General features: G+C 44.9%; 1 protein-coding gene across 1 annotated transcript in view; it reads right to left on the minus strand.

Annotated features, from left to right (window-relative positions):
- Positions 1-10,741, minus strand: part of Wasf3 (WASP family member 3) — a 90,399-nt gene extending 79,658 nt beyond the window's left edge. The window contains exon 1 of the mRNA XM_052168691.1: positions 10,669-10,741. The gene's annotated coding sequence lies outside the window, so the exon portion shown is untranslated. The remainder of the gene's footprint in view (positions 1-10,668) is intronic.
- Positions 10,742-25,815: the final 15,074 nt, after the last annotated feature.

Below are 25,815 nucleotides of genomic sequence, written 5' to 3' on the forward strand. Positions count from 1 at the left end.
CAGCATTCTATTTTATTTGAATCCCCCAGCATCTGCTGAGACTTTCTGTTATCCCAACAAGTTGGGAGCTTGTGTGACTGTCCCTGTGAACTTTAAAGAATGTGTCAGAGAAATACATTAGTTGTGACATTCAAATTCTTACTAAACGTAGTTCCAGCCATTGTAGAGAATTTAATTTAAAAAAAAATCCTACAATCCGTGGCTTTAGTTTCTTTATTTCATTTTAAACCTAAATTATAAAAACTAAAAAGAAAAAAGTGTTTCTAATGATATACATGATATAGATACCTTATTATAGGGAAAAAGAAAGTAAAGGCCCTCTTCCACAATTATTTTGAAATTCACATTTTTTTCCCAACTAATCATTATCTAAATGGTTTAATGTCACCTACCTGGGAAAAAAAGTAATTTCTTTAGGCATCTTCCCAAGTCTAATTGGGTCATATCCATAACTCCAGGGAGCATGGCAATTTGTTTAATTACACAGAGGTGCATTTTGCAACTAATTCATACTGCTGGGTACATAGGAAAATAGCAGTTCTCCACAATATGCTCTCGACAAATTACTGACTTTTTATAGCTCTGGGATATTTTTCCCAAGTCAAAATTATCTTGGCCCCAGTTCTTTGCAAAGAAAGCAAATGTCACTCCCCCTTCAGCATCCAGGGCCCCGTCCTACTGGGCTGGACAGACTTGCTCCAGCACATGGTCCAGACGGCCACCACTGGCACAGCCACTAATCTAAAAACCAAACCACCTGCACCCTGGCAGAACCTCTCAAAATCCAGCTGAGTGCCTGTTTTCACAGTTGGGAGAAACACTGTGCGAAACCAGCCCTTCCAGGAACTGCAGATTGTGGGCACAAGAAGTACCCTTGGCTGGCACCCTCTCTAAGGTCATTTTGCTTCTCCACCTATGGCAGCACATGGCAGGGATCCCTTCCCTTCTCAATCGCACCATCAGATCCTCAAGGAAAGGCATCCAGGCAGCCGCGGGGCCTAGGGAGGCCTGGCATACACACTCCTGCCTCTGCTGCTCCCCCTACAACCTGTCCCCTGAACGAATCACAAATGATACCAATGCCTTCCCCGCTCAAAATCTTGTAAAAAAAAAAAAAAAAAAAAAAACCTCCCATTTCAGGCTGGAGAGATGAATCAATAGCTAAGAGGACTGATCTTCCAGAGGTCCTGAGTTCAATTCCTCACAACCATCTATAATGGGATTTGATGCCCTCTTCTGGTGTGTCTGAAGACAGGGTCAATGCACTCACATACATGAAATAAATCTAAAAATAAATCCCACTTCAGGATACAAAAGTATCATCTCAGCCCACTGGGTCCTGGACCGCCCTCCCTGCAGCTGTAATTAATTCACACCGCTGGGTACACATATCTCCAGACATCTTGGAAACAGTTGTAGTCTACAGTTAGCTCTTTCCCAAAGTGGCTGGCTGGCTCCCTCCCTTTCATTAGTCCCCTTAGCGTAAGTCTCACAGAGGCCTCCCTGACCACTGCAAGAAAACCAGCAGCTTGGGTGCTGCTTCTCTTCCTTAAAGCATCCCTACTCTCCGTAGTTACAAGTTGCCCACTATCTCTCTCCCAGTCAGAGAGCACAGATCACACGAGAATGGCAGAGCTGGTCCTCTCAGCTGGGGGTCACAGCACAAGTGCTTCGGCTGTAAAGCTCCAGACACTGAACATTCCATTCTTTGCAGGTGACACACTTTGCTCTGCCACCACTGATTTCTACCTAGCTGTCCTAGGGCGGCCCCATGCCACGCAGAAACAAATAGATTGATATGTCTGTGTACCAACACAACCTTCTTAACAATCCTGGTTTGGCTCTCAGGATGCAGCTTACAAACTGTCCTGATTTGCTTTTTGTTGCTGTGATGAAACATTCCAACCAAAAGCAACTTGGGGGAGGGGGAAATGATTTATTTTAATCCCCTTACACTCTCCACCACAGTCCATCATGGAAGAAGTCAGGGCAGGAACACGGAGGCAGGAACTCAAACAGAAGCCTTAGAGAAACACTGCTTACTGGCTTGCTCAGCCTGTTTCCTGTAGCACCCAGGACCACATGCCCAGAGGTGGCCCCTCTCATAATAGTCTGGGCCTCCCATGTCAGTCATTAATCAAGAAAATGCCCCACAACTCGAAAGAGGTGATTTTTCAGTTGAAGTTACCTCTTCCCATATAACTTTAGCTTTTGTCAAGTTGACAAAAAAACAAACAAAAAATAATAATGGACACTCCAACCTCTGCTGTAGTAGGCGGGGAACAGCGCGCCCCGGATGAATGGCACATCCCCCCTTGGTCTCTAAAGCTACCTTTAATGAACAGCTCAATTATGTGCCCCTGCCCCGAAGCTGGAAACTGTCACACAAATTGTATGAACGCCTCACACACACATTTGAATGGCAGTTTGAAGGATATGCAATGGGAAATCAAGGATTTTTTTTAAGGAAACTGGTACGAACGACTTTTACAAATGGTGCCAACTACAGCATAAAGCTGAGCTTTGCTCCCTTCACTGAAGTCACCAGGATGTAAACTGCCACTCTTAGTCAGGCCCGGGCAACAGCTGGTGATGTTGTCTCCTCTCTGGGTTCCTAGCTACACTGATCTTCTCGTCTGCAGCAGACTAAATGAAGCCGGCAATTTGGGAGGTGCTATGTGCCACGCCCTTAAAGCTCTCCGTGGGCTCTCATCTCTCCCCAGCCGCCAGCTGAACCACCCAGGACCCCAGCTCCTGCAGAAAGCAGGATGCAAGGTGTAAAGAGGCTGACTACCAGGGCGTCCACGCTGCAGCCCACTTGAGGTGCCAGCCACACAGGCCTGCCACACAGGCCTCCAGACACAGATGTCTCCCGCCGAGTCACCGCTGCCGTCTTGCAGTTACTGAAGCTGTTAGCTCTACGGGTCTACAATGCTGGCCAGGGAGACTCGACCACACCAGAGGGGCAGGCCCTAGTGCTTCGGTCCCCACAGGATTAGTGATTCTCAGAATTCACAGTTTAGCTCTTTATTGTTACGGGTATTTCCTATGAGCTAACTCAATCTCCACTTAATGGAAGACAAGCGAGAAGCCTCCACCAATTATGGCCAATAAAACCAAAAGCATCTCAGACTACCCACTTAGACACAACTTGTAACTTTTACCTGCCTGCAAGCATAAAGTATTCTGTTAATTATTAAAACGCAGAGTAAGATGCTTTGACGACAATCATCAGACACCAAAGTGTAAAACCATAAACTTCTGAATGCCTACTGGCGGGGCAAAGTTAACAATAAATAGACTGATAGGGTGACAGCTACCTGGCTTTTCTCACCGCCTTACTGCCTGTCCTCCTGGCTTTCTGCTGCTGTGATAAATGCACAACCAAAAACAACTTGGTGAGGAACAGGTTTGTTTGATTACAGGCTACAGCTTACCATTGAGGGAGACTGAGGGCGAAACCTGAGGCAGGAACTAAGGCAAAAAACAAACCACCCAGGCTTGCGCATGTTCAGTACCTTTCTTACACTGCCCAGGCCCTCCTGTCTAGGGATGGCACCGCCCACAGTGGGCTGGGCTTCCTAAATCAAGTAGTAATCAAAAAAAAAAAAAAATTTGCCCCCACAGGTCATGTTCACAGGCCAGTCTGATTCCTCAGCTGGGCTTTCTTTCCTCTGCCCAAGTGACTCTGGGTTGTGTGAAGGTAAGAGCGGAAGCTAACTATAACAATGTGTGAGCCGGATCCAATCCTTCCACGGTTTATCCTTACCTCATGGGACAGCGAAACCTTTCGTTGTTCTTTGTGTGTGTGTGTTTGCTTTGTTTTGAGAAATTAAGAGAAAGAATTGGACATGTCAAAATTGGGCATGTTTTTATTAAGCTTATAAAAGGCGCAAACAGCAGAGAAGTCATAAAAATTTTAAGTACAGCTCAGGTATGGATTTATCATTATCACTGACAAACCTTGAAACTGCTATAAACTTCAAATTCAGCTTTGAAACAAAAGTAATATTTTAATAATCAGAATACTCAAAGAATGTTTCAACTGAAGTGAGGTCTTGAGAAACCAGATGCCGGATGACAGGGAACTGGGGGTGGGGGTGGGAGGGCTCTGCGGCTTCCAGTTGGTGGTGCCATGAGGCAGGAGAGTAGGGCCAAGAGTGAAGTTCCTGCCTCACACAGAGACTGCAAAATTAACATTCAAGAAAAACGCGCTGGCGAAGAAGAAGACAGACACTTGACCCAGCAAGGCCAGTAAGTAACGGATTCTGCATGTGTGATACGGGCTCCGCACAGCAGCGGGGAAACCATGAAGTGCAACAGAACCCGGGATGCTGGGCGCGCCTGACTCGAGGCCATCTGAGTCCTACTGTCTCCTTTTCTAAGACGGCTCTAGCTTTATTATTATCAGACACGTGCCTCTGCCCGGTGCCCTTTCCCAGTCAGACACGGAAACCCCAGAACTCAATTGCCTGTGGGGAACTCAGCGTCCCTTATGCAGCTTCTCATAGATGAGAGAATTTAACAACCACACAGGAGGAGACCGGAAGTCAATCTTATGAGAGCTGGGTTGTTGTTGTTGTTGCTGCTGTTGTTGTTTTGGTTTTGGGGAGTTTGGTGAATTGGTTTGTTTGTTTTGTTTTTTAAGTGAAGGGGTCAGAAAAGCAGAAGAAAACAGTAGATAAAGAGGGAAGGGAAAAGACACACTGTGAGTTCTAGCTCAGAAAAACAGGAGGGCTTAGCAGTGGGGATCTATAAACGACTGCAGGGGAACAGGCTTCTGGATATAAAAGTTGGCATCTTGGGGACAGTAAGCTGGATCCATGAGAAAAGGCATTACTACCAAGGCTGACAAACTGCTTTCAATCCCAGGACCCACATGGTAGAAAGAACGTTGTCCTTTGATCTACACACACACACACACACACACACACCAACAGACCCACAGAAACAGTCAACCACACACATAACAACAACAACAAAAAAAAAACCACATTCAAAAATCAGAATTTTATAAGCTCTGACATATGACAGAAAATTCCCCACCACAAAGTTTGTTTCATGAAAAAGATTATTAAACATAATTATTATAGAAATTTATTATAAAAAGATTAACCTGAGGCTGTGCATATGATGTATAATGAAACCTTTATGGATTCTGGGTTTGTACTTGGGTCCCACACCCATAGTAGCTCGTGCTTCCAGCAACCAAAGCCCTTTGGATCCTGAGCACTCCAGATACCCCTGATTGAAGTAAGCCATTAGGTTACTACAACGGTACCTAAGACACAGGCTCAAACAGGCACGGACTGCTGCTATAGGTGAGATTCAAACACTCCAAGGCCTAGAGTTAAAGTTTTGAGTGCCAGAGACAAGACAGGGAGGAAAAGATGAAGAGGTTGAGGCCTGGTGGAAAATTTGGAGGCATTGGAGGTGTGGTATAGTAGGACCCAGGTCTTTTCTATCTACACTTTCTCTGGCCTTGAAGCAACAGGTCACTCCTATCATGCTGTGACAACTTTGCCAGAGGTCAAAAGTCAATGGGGGGTAGGGGGGGGGGAAATGATCACAGACTGAAAACAGTGAAAAAGCCTTTTCACTTTACAAGCTGGTTAGCTCAGGCATTTGTTACAGTAACAGATTAAAAATGATTAGCACACTGAAAAGAGAGGAAAAACAAAATCACATGGTGAAAGAGTATGTGTGTGTATAAATAACATAATACGTGTATTGCATATATTACATAATGTATATATTACATATTTGCTCATATATATTTATATATAAAGTATGTAATACGATAGAAGAGACTTTAACCAGAGCTCCACTGGGCTGGTAGTAGAGGGGACCTAAGAAGACACCCCAAGAAAAAACTTCATAAAAGTACAAAATGGGGAGCTAGGCCTGGTGACATAGGCCTATAATCCCAGCAATTCAAGAGACAAGAGACCCTAGGTTCTGCCTGAGCAGCCTGGGTAAAGTAAAAAGACTCTGTGGCAGAAGGCATACCTAGCACAGACAGGGCCCTAGATTTAATTGTCCGTACTACCAGGTAAAAGTAAGTCACAAAGTTGAAAACTGATCTGAGATCGGAAGCCCAACGAAAAGATGAAACTGTACCCTGGGATATTTGAAGCATCTAAAATTAAAATTAAATTTTAATAAAATAAAGATATAAAATAAATTTAATAGTAAAATAATTTAAAGGAGTTGCCAAAAGACCAAAAAAAAACAAAAAACAAAAAACAAAACAAAACAACAACAACAACAACAAAAAAGTGGCTATCCAAGAGTGCGAATGGGTCCAGAGAAAACGATGGTGGAGCAACTGAGATGAGAGCAAGGAAACATCATTCTGGGCTGGAGAGATGGCTCAGTGGTTAAGAGCACTGGCTGCTCTTCCAGAGGTCATGAGTTCAAGTCCCAGCAACCACATGGTGGCTCACAACCATCCATAATGAGATCTGATGCCCTCTTCTGGTGTGTCTGAAGACAGCTACACTGTCTGTACTCATATACATAATATATGAATAATAAATAAATAAATTTAAAAAAATAAAGCAGTTGAAGACAGTACCTTCACCTTTTGCCTCCACAGATGTACACTGTAAGCAAATAAATAAATAATAGAGTGTATATAAAAAAGACAAAAAGAAATGTCACTGTGTCTAGGGACATCTGCAGCCAAGGAGGATGGGCTCTGACTCAAACAGAGCTAGCCTGGAGAGAGCACAGAGATATAACTCAGAGAGAAGCCCAGAGACAGACCAGCTCAACCTGGAATCGATCCTGACAAGGACTAACCTGTCCTAAAAACTCCATGTCTTGAAAAAGGAAGAAAAACAATTATCTTGTACCAGAGCACCAAATCACACTCTTTTGTTGGAGTTTTAGGGACCACCTGCTGTAGCTGACTCCTCTCTCCTTCATCCACAGCAACAAGTCTAGAGAGACCAGTCATCAGTGCTACTAACCACACCTGCAGGCTGAGCCCCACAGACCATGTGAAGTCTCTATGAAGAGGGACCAATACCTCCCATCCAAGCTCTTCATACTAACTACGAGCCTTCCAGGTAAAAACCAAAATCAACAAGGTCACCCTTTACCCTACTCCCTATATCCACCCTTTACTGTTACCACCAAAGTTCTTGAACAAGACAATCTACACCCGATTCCCACTCTCCGGTGAGCCCCAGTGCACACCAGCCTAGGGTTCCTGTGTCCATCCATCACGGGATGTACCGCCACCTCAGGGTTACAAATGATCTCCTGGCCCCCTTGGATACCACGACCTTCCCACTTCTCTATCACTTCTTGCCTGTCTTTCAAGTATCAGAGGTCCTCAAATCTCATGCTACCCACGCTGTCCTTACACTACAGAGCACCTGTTCCCCAGCAGCTGAGACTCAACCTGGACAACGATAGCTTATCACTATCCTTCCATGAGCACCAGGGCATGCATCTACGTCAAGAAAAACTGGGCCGGCCGTCACCAAATCACCAAACGCCCAAAGACAGCAGAGTACTGCCCCAAAAAGATGTCTTCTACCTCGTCTGAATCCCACACACTCACCCAACTAATGATGAAGTCCTAGCAATTCCACCTCCTCAAATATCCCTCCTCCCAGCCTTCCCTCTTCCAGTTCATTCCCAACAGGAAAATCTAACCATGTCTCTCTTTTGCTCAAAATCCTTCAACCATTACCTACTGCCCACTGATGTCCAAACTCCATCATCAGCAATGGCGCACGTGGTTTTCGTTCTCCCAAACCGTTCGACGTGCCCCAGCAATGGCGCACGCTGATTTACTCTCCCACCTCACACCGTTTGACTTCCTGCGCATGCGCCCTACTATCGTTTGTTTTTCAGCAGCTCCATTGCCCCCCTCCCCTGCTCTTCATCCAGTTCTCCCTTCGCTGAGACTAGAACCAGCTGAGACTTTTCATTCACTTACTAGGGGAGCTTTTCTCATCTCTGAGCAACCCCTCAAGTTCTAGTCGATGGTCCTCCTCTGAGGTCTTATGGTCCTTGCAGGATACAAACTATAACCAATGTGTACACAGAAAGCTCACTGGCAGCCAACAGAGACATCTGCCCTGCATATCAGCATACTCCTACCATGGATGACAAACTCTAAAGTATCTCTGAAGGCTGAAGAGAAGAAAATGAATACGGGTTATTTATGAGGCTGGCCCACTGCAATCCCGGCCACACCCCACTGTGGAGCATTGATTATGGAAAACTTAAAATTTCCTATCTCGCATTTCTGCCACCCCAATGAATAAGGTAGTGTCTCATACTGAGTAGGCACATACCCAATAATTTATAAATAGAAAAAGCCATCTTAAAAGAAAATCTGGAGGCTGGAGAGATGGCTCAGTGTGTAAGAGTACTTGCTGCTCCTCCAGAAGGCTCGGGTTCAGTTCCCAGCACTCACTTGTGGGCTCAAAACCATCTGTAACTCCAGTTCCAGAGGATCTGACGACCTCTTCTGGCCTCCATGGACACTGCATGCACATGGTGCACAGATATACATGCGAGCAAAACACCATACACATTAAATAAGTATTAAAAATAAATCTGGAGAGATATACCAGGTAGTTTTAAGTTTAGTTAGTCCTGAAGAAACAGTATCAGGGCAGCCACAAGGGGGGAAGGGTAGAAATAGACACTCTTCCAATATGCATGTGATTCCACATGCCCAAAAGTTAGAAAATATAACAAAAATAAAATGCTCTTAGGCTGTGGAGATAGCTCCGTGGGTAAGAGTGCTTGCTGAGTGTGTAGCGCGCGCGCAGACACACACACACACACACACACTCGAGGACGTGGAGTTTGGTCTTGAGCATCCATGTAAAAAGCCAGACATGGCTGTTCACCTGTAACCGCCCCCCCCCCAGGAGGGGAGGGAAGGGAGGGGAGGCAGAGGATTGCTGGAGCTAACTACCAGCAAAGCTTAATGGGATGAAACTTGCAACTTGAGAAAGTCAAAGATGGACAGAGGACTCACATGTACACGTACACATGTGTGTACCCTAGACATACAAAAACGGAATTTAAAGAAGCACCTAAAATAAGTTAATTAACTTTTTAAAAATCGAGAAGGTGAGCATTTTGAAGTCTGCACACCGATTTAGAGACAGACCCAAGGGAAAACCACAACCTACATTCTTGAAAGGAAATTACTGGAATCAGAAATCCAGTAGAACACAGTACAGACAAGTTTTTTTCACATTTATTTCACGAAGCTGTTTTATTCAAGCATCTTAATAGCCAAAAATGCTTCTTGCTTGTCAACATACAAGGTTCTATGAAAATTCTAAAGTACGTCTACGCAGACACACTGGTGATGGATGGTTTGTGGGGGGAGCAAGTCAACATTGGTACAATCACCTAGCAAAGTGTGTTCCAGCTTCATTTTCATTTTTTAAAAAATAACTAGCATTCATCAATGGCAATGAGACTGTAAAATTTAAGCAAACAGATCTAGCAATGCTCTAAGGCAATTTCACTGTGCAGATGTAATGTCTACAGGCAGATCTCGAACAAGGTTCAGTTGAAAGGTAACACAAATACGGGTCCAGGCAGTAAGTCTCCTTTGCAATCCAGTGAGCTTTGAACATCTAAAAGCACAACTTTCATAAAAATCAACTCAAAGGAGCTTTTAAATTCAGGAAACTGAGCAAGTGCTTCACAGCAGCTATTAGAACCCTGGGAGAAGGAAGCAGAGAGGACGCAGTCTTTAACTGCCTTTGGGAAAGGTCACACCAGCTCGCTCTGGTTTAACCTCTCAAGTAGATGAAAGGCCGCACTGAAAAGAGCCACTGACTGCATTGTCTGCTGCTTGAATAGGAAAGTTTGGTAAAGCATACACAAAAAACAGCCCGTGCCCAGGAGAATTTGCCCAGACGAGACAGCGAAACAAGTCAAGTACTCTGATCTTGGTTTGCTGTAGAGTCGCAGTTTTAAGACAAGCCAAACTTTCAAAATGGAAAACATTTCAAATGGTCAGCCTCCCTCCCTTACAAAAACATGTTTCAGAATCTTAAAAGTCAAAGTGTCATGCCTCATTAGGTATTTGAATTTAAGTGCTTCGACACGAAATAAAAAGGACCCTTTCCAACCTTCATCTTTTTAAAACAAATAATAATAATAATAATAATAATTACTGTTAGAGACAAGGAGACAATCACTATATCAAAACCAGCCCCTAAAAGATTAAAAAAAAATTCTTTATTCCACTAAACATCAACCAAGAAGATGACAGGCTACCTTTAATCCCAGGCCTATCGCATAGTTTCTCAATAATTAAGAACTCTGCTCTCCACTGCAGAGAGGCTAAACCAAGAGGAAAAACCGGCATTTGCTGGGAAGTACCAAAGCCGGAGGGGGGAGGGGGGAAGATGAGCTGTCCGGGAGACTGAGCCTTGGACCAGGCCGGGAGCTGCCGGAGCCTCGGTGCACGCGGCCCGCAGGACCCGGGCGCAGGCCAGGCCGCACGCGGGACGGGAGCAATCGGGATGAAGGATGCGCAGGGAGGATGCGGCGCCACCTGCGGCCAGGAGGGACCAGGGCAGGTCGGCAGCCCGAGCGCAGCACCCCCGGAATCCCGCCCCGCGTCCCCGGGAGGTCGGCCCGGAGCCTGGGAAGGACCGCCGCCGCACTCACCGCGCCGCACTCCCAGCTTCATCGTCCCGCCGCCCGCACCGCAGCGCGCAGCGGCGACGGACGCGGCTCCCGGCCCGGCACCGCTCGGCCACGCCCCCTTCACGGCCAGGGGGCTGGATTGGCGAGCGCTGCGGCCAATGGAGAGCCAACAGGAGAGAGCAGCGTAGGCGTTGCGGGGGCGGGGCGTTGCGGAGAAGGCGGTGCATCCTCAGGCCTCCTCCTCCTCCAAGGTGGGGAACCTGGGGCCTGGGTACCCACTCTGCCTGCAGAAGCCTTGGATCACCACCTGTAGCTTTCCCTTCCCCTGGGTCTTGAGGCCTCTAGTAACGCAGGGCTGCCTACCTACCTGTATGTCCTCAGACACCGTGCAGGGCTGAGGACTCATCCAAGCCTGAGAGGATTATAGCCCTGTCATCAGTTGACATTGATGCCCGGAGATTCAAAAACCTTCCATCTTTTTCATGTACAGATTCTTCTCCCTTGGTCTTCACTATCTCCAAATCCTATTCTCCCCACATACGAGGAAAGACACATTGCCTATTAAACATTGCCTATTCGTTGTCTTGAACCACCAACTTATCCTGGTCTCCGGTAGTGCCAGATAACTGAAGCTAAAATAAACAAGATGAGGAGAAAAGGGGGGGAGGGGAGAAAAGAAGATAGTATGTTCTCCTAGATTCCAATGCAAATGAGCTTGACAGCATCAAAAAATGAATGTTACACGTGTCTTTTGTTTTTTATTTACAAGTCAAATCACAAAATAGAAAGTTATATTTAAAAAGCTCAAGAAAACTGATTCAGGTTGTCTTTAAGACGTGATAAGCCAGGAGTAAATGCCTAACTGTTGATAGACATTTTAGCAGAGTTCACACCACCAGAAAGACAGCAGAAAAACCATGCGCCATTCGCAAAATCTACACTGCTTCCAAAGGTTTTTTTAAAACACTATCCTCGGTTTCTATCATAGCAATTTGGAATATACAGTTTGGTAAACAAGACTTCAGCTCCCCAGTATTTTAAAGACTGACATAGAGAAGATAAATTTATGCCCATCCCAAAGATGACTTGACACTCAAATTATAACTGCCTCTCCTCCTTTTCACCTGTGCTTACCCAGGGAAGTGGCACCATACGTATATTTGGGTCATTGACGGAGAACTCAAAAATCTGAAGATATAGGAATATTCAGACTGTCTTTCTTGTGGTTGTTAGTCACGTTGCCCTAGTTCTCACTTCAGTAACCCTTGCCTTACCCGAGCTGTCTCTAGATTTAACTCAGAACATGCCATGACCCTTAATGGTACAGCTGTGGAGTGTCGACATCTGCTGCATCAGGTCACTTCTCTTTAGATGCCAGTTCCCTGAAGAACTCTGTTTATCCTCTGCTTTTGTCTCATGGGATACTTTATACTGTCACACAGAGAATGTAGTTTGTGTAACTTTCTGTTGGTGTCTGAGGGTGTCTTTTCTGTGAAGAGACACCATGACCAAGGCAACTCTTATGAAGGCAAATGTTTACCTGGGGCTGGCTGACAGTATCAGAGGTTCAGTCCATTATCATCATAGCAGGACACAGGCAGCATCCAGGCAGACACGGCGCTAGAGAGGAAGCCGAGAAGAGTTCCATGTCTTGATCTGAAGGCAGCCAGGATGAGACTCCGTCTTCTGCAGGCAGCCAGGAGGAGCTTAAGCACAGGACCTCGAAGCCCACCCCCACAGTGCACAGATGCACTTCCTCCAACAAGGCCATACCTCCTAACAGTGCCATTTCCCATGGGCCAAGCATATTCAAACCACCACAGTTAGCATTGTGTCCTCGACACATTGGAATTGCTTCAGATACACTACATATCGAAACCAGAAGCCTGGAGCAAACATCCAGGCTTCCGCAACATCTCCACAGTGTCGCATGTTGCAGGCTTTTGAGAGTCACTGGTAATATGTCCCTTGTCATGTGACACTTACCATCAATCATCTTTACGAGATGGTTCCTCTAGACAGTACATCACATTTAGGAAAATGTGGACAGACAAAGGGCAAAAGACCAGCGATTTCCACACCAGTGGGCTCCTCCCCTTTGAACAATCTTTCTGGGAAGCCCCAGTGAGCACCTTCTGTTTGCTTCTTAGCATGACAGACCCATATCATATGGCTATAAAGGAGCCAAAAGTATTATGTATTTTAAAACAGAAAGACACTCAGTTTCTGTTAGTAAGAGAGAACAAGTGTGCAGAGGCTATATATGGCCATTACCTGTCAAAGTTGCTAAATACATTCATGACTGAGTCTCCCATTTGACTTATTCATAAGAAGACTCACGTGATAAACAGCTGCTGAAATCTAACAGACCCTTTGTCAAAACGGACATGGACGGGCGGTGGTGGCGCACGCCTGTAATCCCAGCACTCTGGGAGGCAGAGGCAGGCGGATTTCTGAGTTCAAGGCCAGCCTGGTGTACAAAGTGAGTTCCAGGACAGCCAGGGCTACACAGAGAAACCCTGTCTCGAAAAAAAAAACAAAAAAAAAAAAAAAAAAAAAAAAAAAAAACGGACATGGAAAAATACAGGAACTGAATAGGCATATGCACCACCAAATATACCATTAGGGAGTTATAAATTAAAGCAAAAATTAAATAAACTGCCCATTCACTGCTGCTGAAGATGCAAAAGGGTACAGTCACTCTCGGGGACAATTTGGTAGTTTCATACAAAACAGAGACTCATTTTTCCATAGAGCCCAGCAAAGACATTTTTAGAAATTTATCTGATGGAGTTAAAAACTTTTGTGTAACCTGGGTGGTGGTGGTGCACGGCCTTTAATCCCAGCACTTGGGAGGCAGAGGCAGGAGGATTTCTGAGTTCGAGGCCAGCCTGGTCTACAGAGTGAGTTCCAGGACAGCCAGGGCTACACAGAGAAACCCTCTCTGGGTGGGGGGACCTTTTGTATATACAAAAACTTACACCTTGGACTGGAGAGATGGCACAGTGATTAAAAGCACTTGCTGCTCTTTCAGAGGACAGCGATTTAGTTTCTGGCACCCACAAAGCAGTTTTCAATCATCTGAACTCCAGTTCTAGGAGACCAGACGCCATCTCTTGGCATCTATAGGAACTACATGCACATGGTGTATGTGCACACATGCATATACTCCCCCACCTCTCTATCTCTCAGATACACAGATACACATAATATAAAATAAATAATTTTTAATCTTAAAACGTATGCTTCAGTGTTTACCCATAAATCACCAAACACTGGAAGAAACTAAAATGTCCTCACTTAGTAAGAAGTTGATGATGTATCCATATAATGCAATATTATTCCACAAGGAGAAAAATAAATGAGCAATGGGGCCACAAAAAAAAAAAATGGGAGAATCACTCATGGCTGAGTAAAAAGGACAATTAGGAAAAGCTATGTGTTACACAATCCTAAAAATGTGACATTCTGGAAAGGTAAAGTAAAAAAAATATGGAGAGCATAAGATCAGTGGTTGTTAGGGGTTGGGGAAGGAGAAAAGCAAAGATTAAATAGGTGGAGCTCCAGCTTTAGGACAATGCATTTACTGTGGAGAAGATGCTACCATGGAGATACATATATGAGCGTGCGAACGGTAGCCTCACTAACACATTTACAATCAGAAACTGGAAGGGGAGGGTGAGTGCCTGGAAATCTATGCACCTGCATCTCAGTTTTTTGTAAATCCAGACATCCTTTTAAGAATGAATTCATCACTGACAACAGCAAACCCATAGACACTGTAGTGAAGACAATGAAGATGACATTTCATCTTTTTAAAAGGTCATCGTTTGCCTTGTTGAGGTCACAAATTACATTCCCCTTCCGTTACTGGCAAATCTTTAGAGTCCTTCCTCATGAGATAATTAGGTTCTTATATTGAAAATTTTCCAGATGTAAAGGAAAATTTAAGGGCTTATAAAGTGAACGCCCATTTTATTTTGTTGCTGTCCCCTGTCCACATACTGCCTCATTGGCTTACCCCCTGAAAATGCCTTAGCCCGCACTCCTTCCCCCACTTTTCTCCCCTCCTTCCCCCACCTCTCCCCCCACCTTGCTCTCCCTCCATTCCACCCCTATTCCCTCTCTTTCTCTTTCTCCCTCCCCCTCCACCCTCTCTCTCTTCTCTACCCCTTCTCTTCCTTTTGCCACATAGGTTATTTAATTAAGCCAATCGGAAACAAATTACAAACACCAAGACATTTGGCCCTAAATGTGCTGGCTTTCTGTCACAGAAGAAAATAACATTACCTGGGAAAATTAGCTGTAAAAGTGGAAAGCTATATTTTGACTCGAGTTTCAGACGCTGAATTCTGTGTTTGCTTAGCTCTGCCGCTTTGCACTTGTGGTGAGGCGGAACATCATGATGGGAACCACACAGATTACTTTATGGGGGGAGGGAGAAAACAGAAGCGGTGGCGACTCCACCATCCCTTTCTGTTCTAAAGCTATGTGTCAGTAACCTATCTCCTCACACGAGATCCTAACTTTTTTTTTTTAGTTTACTATTAATTAAGCTGTTTATTTACTTTCCATCCCAATTACGGCTTCCCCTCACAGTACCCCCACCACCACCACCCCATCCCTGTCTCCACTACTCCTCCTTCCTTTCTCCTCAAAAAAACCCAGAGGCCTCACCTGGATATCAACCAGCCTTGGTATATCAAGTTGCAGTAGGACTAGGCAGCCCAGTTAGAAGAAAGGGACCCAAAGGCAGGTCTCAATTCTTAAAGGGTCCACAGCCTCCCAACAGCTCCTTCACATGTAGGCTTTGAGGAGACATTTAAAATCCAAACCACGGCATTAAATACTTCAACATGTATCTCAATGCAAATCTACGTCCTTCATTTCCTAACATATAAGAAAGGACACATGGAACTTCTAACGTGTTGGAGTGTCTAGAGAATTCTGGTGATGCGAATGGCTATTTGTGTCCCATGGACTCTTGAGTTAGCAGTTAGAGGTGTAGCCAGGATTGAGCCAGCCACCCTCCATGGACACTAAGCTGTCCAGCATTACTGAGATAACTGAGTAGCTTTCTACCATAATCCTATTAAGATCTTCCCAGTGACGTTTCTTAAACCTCTTGGAACACCCCATCATTGCTTCTTGGGTGGGTTTCCAGAGAAGTTCTAGAACTGTCCTCACTTGGACTGACAGTGATGTTTTGGGGCCTTTTTGAGACACTTTATAAATTAGATATTTGCTCAGTAATTGGTTTAGGTTGTCTTTTGTCATTGCTACTTGTTAGTAGAAAAACAATTGTCATTCTCCGGAACTTAATAGCATGTCATCTTACGTACAAGTTTCACACTGTTTTGTATCAGGAGCTGAATTCAGTCTCACTTTGGGGAAAGCTGAAGAACAAAGAGATGCCATTAATTAAGAGGATATAATTAAAATATGTGAGAAATCAAATTATAAAGACATAATAATTGTCAGTGCTTTTGACACATTCACTTGTATTTGCTCTCAGAATGAAGTGAAATAAAGATTACAGATACTTTGGTGCTACAGAATTAATTTTGCTCCATGCATAAATCTTCACTTATTCAAGCTTCCTTCCTTAAAAATAAAGGGGGTAAGGGTCTGGGGGGGTCAAAGGCAGGTGGATCACTATGAGTTCAAGGCAACTTGTCCTATATAGCATCCCTGGACAGCCCAGGTCAGCTAAGGGGTACATAGTGAGACCCAATCTCAAAATAGTAGTAGTAGTAGTAGTAGTAGTAGTAGTAGTAGTAGTAGTAGTGGGGGTTTGAGAGACGGCTCATCAATTAAACACATTTGCTGGTCTTGCTGAGGACCCAGATTTAATTCCCAGCATCATCATGGCAGTTTGCAACACCTGTAACTGCAGTTCCGGGACATCCTGTGGCCTTTCTCCTTTCTCCTTTCTGTATGCACATGCCAACATTCATAGACAAAAGTTCAAAAACAAATCATTTTTAAAATTAAGAAAATTGTATCTAGACTTACCCTGACTCAAGGGTCATCTAAATCCATAGGTATACTCACTTAGCGATAAAATCTCCAGCAAGGTAAAGATCCATTTCTTAAATCTTCACAGCAGCAGGGTAACATATTAATAATCTTATCACGAGGGAGGCAATGTGCGAGAAGGTGAAAATAACAAACACTGTGAACTCACTCTGTACTAAATATGTGTTCTCACTGTGTGTGTACCTAATGTGTGTTCTCATTATATATGTACCTAATATGTGTTCCCATGTCCATTGATTGTCCAGTAGGGGAAAAAAGAAGTGTTGTTTTCCCTAACGTTACCCAGGGTATTTCACAATAACCTAGGACAGTTACAGTGGTCTTTTGAATTAGGAATAATGTCCCCCATAGGCTCAGAGATTTAAACACTTGGTCCCTAGATGGCAGTGCTGTTGAGGGAAGTTCTAGTGGAGCCATGCCAATGAAACTACATCACTGAGAGCATCTTTGAGAGTGTATAGCTTCACTCCATTTCCCATGTGTGTCTCTGCCTCTGGCCTGTGGAAAGAGGTGTGGTGGTTTAGCTTCCTGCTGCCATGCATGCCCTGCCATGACAGACTCTCTGTCTAGCACTGTGAGACATTCTTTTCCATAAGTCCCCTGGTCGTGTGTTTTATCACAGCATGAGTTACATAACCAGTACAGCTTCAAAGGTTGCTGCTCTCGCTAGGGGAAGTGTCATAGTTACAAGTACACATTCAACAGTTGGCTGGCCAGTGATGCTCTCAGAGCAATCCGCATCTATGGTGGAAATTTCTGGTTCCTTTGGAGATTCCTTTTGGTTATAATGTTTTGTTACGGGGGCGGGGCGGATAGGTGAAAGAGTGCTTCGCTGACGCAGACACAGGTGAAAGAATGTTTTGCTATAGCAAACGTGTGAAAGGATGCATCCATTTTAGAGAGACTATATATATGACCCCACAGAGAGTGGGAGCTGGAGCACTGGTTCAGATTGATCGCTTCACTAGTCTTCACCAGTGACACGCATGGATTGGTTCGTCTTTCATTGCACTGCTGAGCTTCGCTTGTGGTGACTTCACAGAAAGAAACTTACCAAAGAACTCGAGAAGTTCCTGTGGCTTCTTGCTGCTTCCTAGGACTCAGGCTGATTGGTGAGCCTTGCAGTGGTTCGTGTGTGTGGTGTCTGCTGGGTGGACCGGTCTACAGCTGCTGATTCATGCTTTGTGTTTGTTAGTGGACTGGACTGAGAACAACCAAGATTTGAATTGTCCCAAATAGCTTTCTAAACAGGTCCACTTCCCCTGTATCTAACAACCTTTCTTTTCCACTACCTCTGATGGGGGGTGGACTAGAAGAGAGGTTGAACCCTTATTAAAGTAGGTTGTGAAAAATAGGTGGCCACACAGACCTCTCAAAGTTTCCCATTCCCACTGCCCAAGCCAAGGTCAAAGTAACCAATTCCTCTGCTTTGACACTATTTCCAACCCATTTCTCTTTCCTTCATATTCCTTTGGTCTGTCTTCACACTGGAAGGCAGGTGTGTCACATCTGTCTCCTGTTCAGAAGCCCTTGAAGGAGGTCCCCACTCCTGCAAGATGAGTTCTGCTGTTCTCACGAACACTCAGCATTTTCTATTTGAACACTCCAGTTGCCCATCTTCATCTGGGAGGGCTCAACTGTCTCTGTGTAGCTTAAAAATCACTTTTCCTTGAAGTCTTCCTGGGGAGTTAACCCTGACTACCTCTGCCATTCCTTTGGACTTTCCATGGCATTAGCATTAGGGCCTCTTTTTTCTTTTTCTTTTTCTTTTTTTTAATGCTGTTTCCTATAACATTGGAAATTTCTCCTTGGAGGAGATCATTTCCTATTCATCTTAAATCCTCAGCTGCAGTCACATGCTAAGCAGATAGCTGTGGTTGTTCAATGAATATTTATGACATCCTAACAATAACTAATGTGCAGACAATCTAGTCAGAACTTAGTGGGTTCATAAAGAAGGGTGAAACTGGGGCCTGGGGAGACGGCTCAACCGGCAGATTGCGATCTGCAAACACGAGGACCTGAATCTGATACCCAGCATCCACGTGGATAAAAGTGGCCAGATGTGACATCACACACTTGTAATCCCAACACTGAGGAGTCAGAGGCAGGTGGATCACTGGGATTCATTGACCTACTAAGCTGGACTAATTGGAAATCCCAGGCCCTGGGGAGATACCGTGTTTCATAAAACAATAAAAAGTGAGTGGGTCCAAGGGAATAGAATTCAAGATTGACTTCTATATGCAAACATGCAGTGCACACATGCAAAACACACACACACATGCATACATATGAATATGCAATAAAAATGAATGACGTTATATCACCTGCAGGAAGGCAGATGGAGTTGAAGACCATCATGCTACTGAAGTGAGCCAGACACAGATTGATAAATATCATATTTACTTTCATGTGCAAAATATGGATTTTAAAATATGAAAGGATGTGTCACACATATATTATATATATTCTATTTGGCATGAATGTAGAATGCAGACTCTCTGAGGGAAGAAAGGGGACTAATGATAAGAGAGGAAGAGGAAAGACACAGCTCATGTGTCTTCTCATGTGTGAAGCGTATGTATATGTATGTATGTATGCATGTATGCATATTGTGGAAGAGGGGACTGAAGGGAGGGGAAGGAGCGCATTAGAGAGGAGAAAAGAGTGGATATATCCAAGTGCAGTGGTATCCACGTGACAGTAAAACACGGTATATTGTATACCAGCTTTAAAAGAGAGAGAGTGAGAGACAGAGGCCTCCAAAGCAGCAGGCTTGCAGACACCCATGGTGTACATGTGGAGAATAGACTTCCATATTCCAGGAGGATGCTGCAAAGATGGCTCAGGGGTTAAGAGCACTTGTTGCTTTTTCCAGAAGACCCGGGTTCAAGTAACCACAAGGTGGTGCACATCCATCTCTAACTCCAGACCAGGGGATCCGGTGCTGTCTTCTGGTATCTCTGGGTACTGCATACATGTGGAGCACAGATATATTTCAGGTGAGATAACTCAGCAATTAAGAGCACTAGCTACTCTTCCAGAGGACCTGGGTTCGATTCCCAGCAGCCACATAGTGCTTTAATTCCAGTGCCAGGGTCTGGTGCCCTCTTCTGGTGTCTAGAGGCACCAGGCACACACATGGCACAGGCTAGCTGGTAAAACACCTATAAACATAAAAATAAAATAACAAGCAAAACACCCATATACACACAATTAAAATTAACAATTTTTTTCCAGGATGATGCTGGTAGCTCACGTGACTATTAGCTGGCAGAATGTGATGCTCTGTGTGCTCTGGGAAGTGCATGTTGCCTGTCCCTACACTTCTCAGTCCTTTCAGTCATGACACAGCTTCCCCTTACACTCATGAGGCAGCTACATAGCACAGAATTTGCTGAGGAAAGAGACATGGGAAAAATCAGGACTTAAAGGCACCTGGTTGCCAAGGTAGGAGCAGGATACAATTAGATACAACCCCTTGGTCAGTTCTTCTGGATTCTAGAACCTCCCAGAGCAGAGGATGAGATGCAAAGAACAAGACCTCTTGAATCCAGCTGCTTAGGGTTTTATTGCTGTGAAGAGACACCATGACCTTGGCAACTCTTACAACTGGAGCTAGCTTACAATTTCAGAGTTCCATTATCATTATGGCAGAATGCAGGCAGACATGGTGCTGGAGAAGGAGCTGAGAGTTCTACATCTTGATCCCAGGGCAGCCAAAGTGAATCCCCCGATAGTCTTGCCTTGAGCAACTGAAACCTCAAAGTCTGCCCCCATGGTGACACCCTTCCTCCAACAAGGCCACACCCATTCCAGCAAGGCCACATCTCCTAATAGTGCCACTCACTTTGGGCCAAGTTATCAAATACATGTGTCTACGGGAGCCATACCTATGCAAACTTCCATACCAGCATATATGGATTAAATTCCAAATCCACTGTCTACCTGGGAAAGTGACTTGGTGTTTCCAAGCCCCTGTATATAAGTAGTTAGGCAGAGGTTGGAGAGATGGCTCAGTGGTAAGAACACTTGGTGCCCAGGCAGAAGTTCCCAGTTTTGTTCCCAGAACCTACATGATGGGTCACACCTCCCATTCCAGAAGATCCAATGCCTTCTTCTAGCCTCTGGGAACAGCTGCATGCACGTGATGCTCACGCACACACTCAGGCCCATACACAGAAAATAATATTGAAGAAGGGTGGCCAATAAACACTGATAATGTCTTTCTTATCATCCCCTCCTCTTTATGTTTTGTGACTGGTAGGATCCCTTCATAACTGATGTAACTTGGACCTTCACTCTCCCCTTTCTCCCCCCCCCCCCATAACCAATTATTAAAGGCTGAGACCCCAAATGGTATGACGGAAATGTCATGTGAGGTAGAGCCTAACGAGAGGCTTTGGGTTACTGGGGGGTGGGCAGGCGGGGTGAGGGGGGTGGGGGATGGGGAAGGATGATGACATACCCTCAAAGGCAGTTGTGGAGCCCCGCCCTCTCCCTGGCTCCTTTTCGTCCCCACCATTAAGCTCTGCCACACCCCAAGCTCAAAGCAAGAGGACCAACCTGTCGTGGACTTAAACATTCAATACTGTAATCCCAATTAACCATTTTAGTTACAAAAGAATCATCCCAGGTGCATATTGTTATAGTGTTGAGAAGCTGACAACACCCCCCCCCCCCAAAAAAAAGCCTGGAGAAAATGTTTCCAGTCAATGCTCTACTGTGCAAACAAAAGGGGTGCCCTGCAAATGACTAAATCCAAGCTTGTAGAGCAAAATAAGGCTCCCTGTACACATTTTAAACAAATAGAAAATAGGTCACAGGATATGCCTATAGTTTCCAATAAAGAATTCTATTTTTAAAATATACCCTGCAGGCGGATCTAGCTGAAGACAATGGCCCTCTGATGGCCCCAAATTTGGCTATTAAACTATAGAGTCTTCATTTTATTGGTTGGGTTATTTCTATGCTCAGTTCGCTTCTAAAATAAATATCCCCACGCACTCTTCCAGAGCATCCTGTGCAAAATTACCTGTGGCAGTCATGGAGGATTGCTGCAGCGAGGCAGAGAGATAGAAGCTGCCCAGGCCTTAGGTGGAAATAAAATAAATCCCAGATAGATGATACATGAATGAGTTGCCTTCCTTATCAGATCCGCTTGACATTAGGCCTGGGGGAGGGGGCTAACTATTTAACTATCTAAGCCCATATACGTGAGTTATCCTGTAACAACTTTGCTTGCAAAACAAATATTTCCCACCGATTTTGAATGTTTGTTAAATTTTACTTCTCCTTAGAGAAACCCTTGAGAAGAAGATACTTCTCTATCCAATCAGGCACCTAAGATGTATGGAAATTAAATGACTTGCTTGAGTTAACAGGTCCCAGTTGCCAAGGAAGGGCTCTGTTTTAATCAATTTTGTGATCCCTGTGACAGGTCCACTAGCCCTCCCTCCTCCCAATATGAGATTATCAAGTTTGTTGGTTACTGTGGAACACTAACTGTATTTGTTAGACATTTTTGAAAGGCCAGCTGGGGGTACTCTGTAGAATGCCACACCAAGTGAATTTTTTTTCTGTTGTCATTAGGATCCCTAATAAAGGAGGGACCTTAAACTGGTAATGCTGAAATTATTATTCGAAAGGGGGGGGGGTGCCACAGGGACCGAGAGAAACGTAACTGAACACAGAAGCAACACTACACCATCCTTTGCCGCTGACCCAGAAACGCCGTCGCCGACCACCGCAGCAGATCTTAGCTCGTGCATGAGCTTAGGGTCCGTGGTTTCTTTCAGCCAAACGTCTGGGGAAATGCCCACCTATTACTCAACACTGTTTAACATGGACTGGGTGAGAGGCACCCACAGCTCCAGAGAAATGAAACCAGATAGGAAGCCCACACTCAGCATGCATTAGACCCACGGTGTTATGAGAGCCTCTGGTTCACAGTCCGGGTTTCCCTCTGCCCGCTAAGGGGTCGTGTGCATCAGTTTCTCTGCCCATGATCTTGCGGTCTCCATGGTAGCAGGCTTTACCAGACAGACTAGGGATACTCCTGTTCTCAGAGCAGCATAACAGGCACCGCAATACCGGACTCATCTTGTTGATTCGTTTCTCTAGATGGTGTGAAAACATCTTGTGTTGTGACATCGCTTAGACAAATTCAAACTAATGAGCTGCAGCTCTATTCTTAGTTACACTTTGATATTTTGGATGAGACTGGACTCTAATACCAGATAATACAAGGATGTGTCCTTGTGGATCCTCTTCTCTGTGGCAGGCATGGTCCCACAGAGTACCCCCTGGCTTATCAACAACACCCTCTAACACCTTTCCCAATTCTCCATGTATAACTGATTGGAGACATGTAGCCCCCCCTGCTGTCCTAGAACTCTCTGTGTAGTGAGACCTTGTCTCAAATCACTTTTGCCTCAAGAATTAGGAAAGATGTAAGAGTATTATTTATATGCCAACTGGTACAGTTTTCTTTCAGCTAGCTTGGAAGTCACTATGTAGGCTAGACTGGCCTAAAACACAGAGATCCACCTGCTTCTAACTCCCACGCGATGGGATTAAAGGCGTCTACCACAACACTCTGCTGAGACTGGCAAAATAGCCTAGTTGTCCTCATTCTCAAACCCAGCTTTGAATCCTTACACATCCCTCCCGCTCCTCTCTAGGATGTGGACAGTGACACACAGACATGCTTAGATGCAAAAGATCGTCTACCAGCCCACCAAGCATTCATCTGTCCATCTACCTATCATCTATCTGTCTACTAAGATGAAAAATCACAGTTTTTAACTTTTTTTTTTTTGGAGGAAGCGTCTCCAAACAGCTGTCGATAACAGCTGCTGAGATCTTAGTGATCAATCCTCGTTGGGCTAAATACAGCTCCAGCTAACGATCTATCCACAACTGCAGAGAGGCCACACTGAAAGCAGTTTCCCTCAGTTACTCAGGGAAGATGGAAGAGGTGGAGCAGAGCCAGTCTGAGGACAGTCAAAACCCCCATGAAATCGTTCTGAAATTCCAGCTTTCTGAGAGACAGACTTGAGCCATATCATCTTCATGCTGTTGGCACGTCAAAACCACACTTGTGATCCTTGTCGAATGTTGCCCCATCTTTCCCATTAATCCACCCTTCGTCTCCCTAGAACTGAGGTTTGGAATTTCATCAGACATTATTGTTATGCCCCCTAAGTCATCTCTACAGTCAACCAAGTAATAGATTTTTTTTCTCATCAGACTACTCAAAGAGAAGTGAGTTCCCCTTTTAAGATAGATTATCCCTTTTACATTTCAACCATTACCATGAAGACTAAAGGCCTCCTATAATCAACACATCATATACAGTTTTTTCACTCCTAAAACCTTTGTCCACTTAAACCCTCAAAATCTTTCAGTTTAGGGATCTGCTTTCGAACTTATCAAACAGCCAGAAATCTGTATTTGACTCCCCAACATGTGCAGAGGAAGCAGTCAGAGACAAAGCAAGTCAGGAATAATGAAAGCTTCAGGATACACAAAGGCCCTGGGGCCAGAGTCAGGGATGTAACCCCGCCAATCCCCTCCACATCATCCTCAAACCATAGTGCTCTGAAATGCGTTAGAGAGTACGTCTCTGTCTTTTCACAGAGAACATCACTAGGGTACAATGTCCCAAAGTCCTATCCTGGCAGCCAGATTTTAATATTCTCTTATTACTTTATGAACATCAGCCCAAGTCCTTTGCTCCATTGTGTGAAGACATGATTTCTGCGTGTTCCAAAAGGACACTGTGGTGGCTTGAATAGGAATGCCACCCCCCATAGACTCATGTGTTTGAATGCTAGGTAGGCCACAGGGAGTGGCACTATTAGGAGATGTGGCCTTGTTTGAGTGGGTGTGACTTTGTTAGAGGAAGTGTGTCACTGTATAGGCAGGCTTTGAGGTCCCTTAGTGCTCAAACTATGCCCAGTGTGGCACACAGTCTCCTTCCGCTGCCTTAGGATCCAGATGTAGAGCTGCTCCTTCTCCAGCACCATGTCTGCCTGCACGCTGCCTTTCTTCCTGCTGTGATGATAATGTACTAAACTGTAAGCCAGCCCCTGTTAAATGTTTTCCTTTATAAGAGTTGTTGTGGTGTGGTGCCTCTTCACAGCAATAAAACCCTAACTAAGACAGATAAAATATTAAGGGCATGACGTCGAACCCTCATTTTACATAATGTCATTTCAGTCCACGTGCTGTTACTCTAATCACAGCTGGCCAGCAGATCCAGCACAGCAGTTAAGAGTCTCTGTTAAGTCTGAGCAGTTAAGTGGCCTCTGACCAACAGAAGGCAGCATTTTTGAATGGGAAGCGTGTTCTAGATGGAGACTAAAAAACAGTGTACATTTTATTTGCCAAGACATGTAGGAGGTGAATAGAAGAGAATGCGCTAGCAAATTTAGCATCTCGAGTCTCTAAATATAAAGCTGCTGACTGAAGACCAAGAGCACAGCTTTGCATGGCTCCTGCAACTGAAACTGCCCAAGAAAGAGATGCACAGTTATTAGCACCCAGACGCCATCAGACATCCGGGAGTTCGTGGTAAGATAGAGTTTAACTTTGATGACAGATTAACAAAGTGAGCCAGGTGGCACTGCCTGCCCTCTGTAGTCGCCTTCGCACAGAACAAAGGTCACAGTGTTAAGTGAAGGTTAATATCCCCTGTAGGTGTGAGGCAACAAGGTGAATCATTCAGTTAAGGCAATCAGTCAGGCTCATCTGCTTCAGATTCCCTGGGTGAAAACTCCCACTGACACTTTTTTCTTTTCCTGCCTTCATCTCTCCCTCTCTCCCTCCCTCCTTCCCTTCTTCCCTCCTTTCTCCTCTGTGTGTGTATGAATGTGTGTGTGTGTGTGTGTGTGTGTGTGTGTGTATGAGTGTGTGTCTTTGGTTTTTCGAGACAGGGTTTCTCTGTATAGCCCTGGCTGTCCTGGAACTCACTCTGTAGACCAGGCTGGCCTTGAACTCAGAAATCCACCTGCCTCTGACTCCCAAGTGCTGGGATTGATAGTATGAGCCACCACTGCCCAGCCTTCGTTGACACTTTTTAAACAGACAAGTTGGATATCTCAAAAGTGAGGAGTTCAGTCC

Source organism: Apodemus sylvaticus, chromosome 22, assembly GCF_947179515.1.
Source record: "Apodemus sylvaticus chromosome 22, mApoSyl1.1, whole genome shotgun sequence".
NCBI classification, from domain to species: Eukaryota; Metazoa; Chordata; class Mammalia; order Rodentia; family Muridae; genus Apodemus; species Apodemus sylvaticus.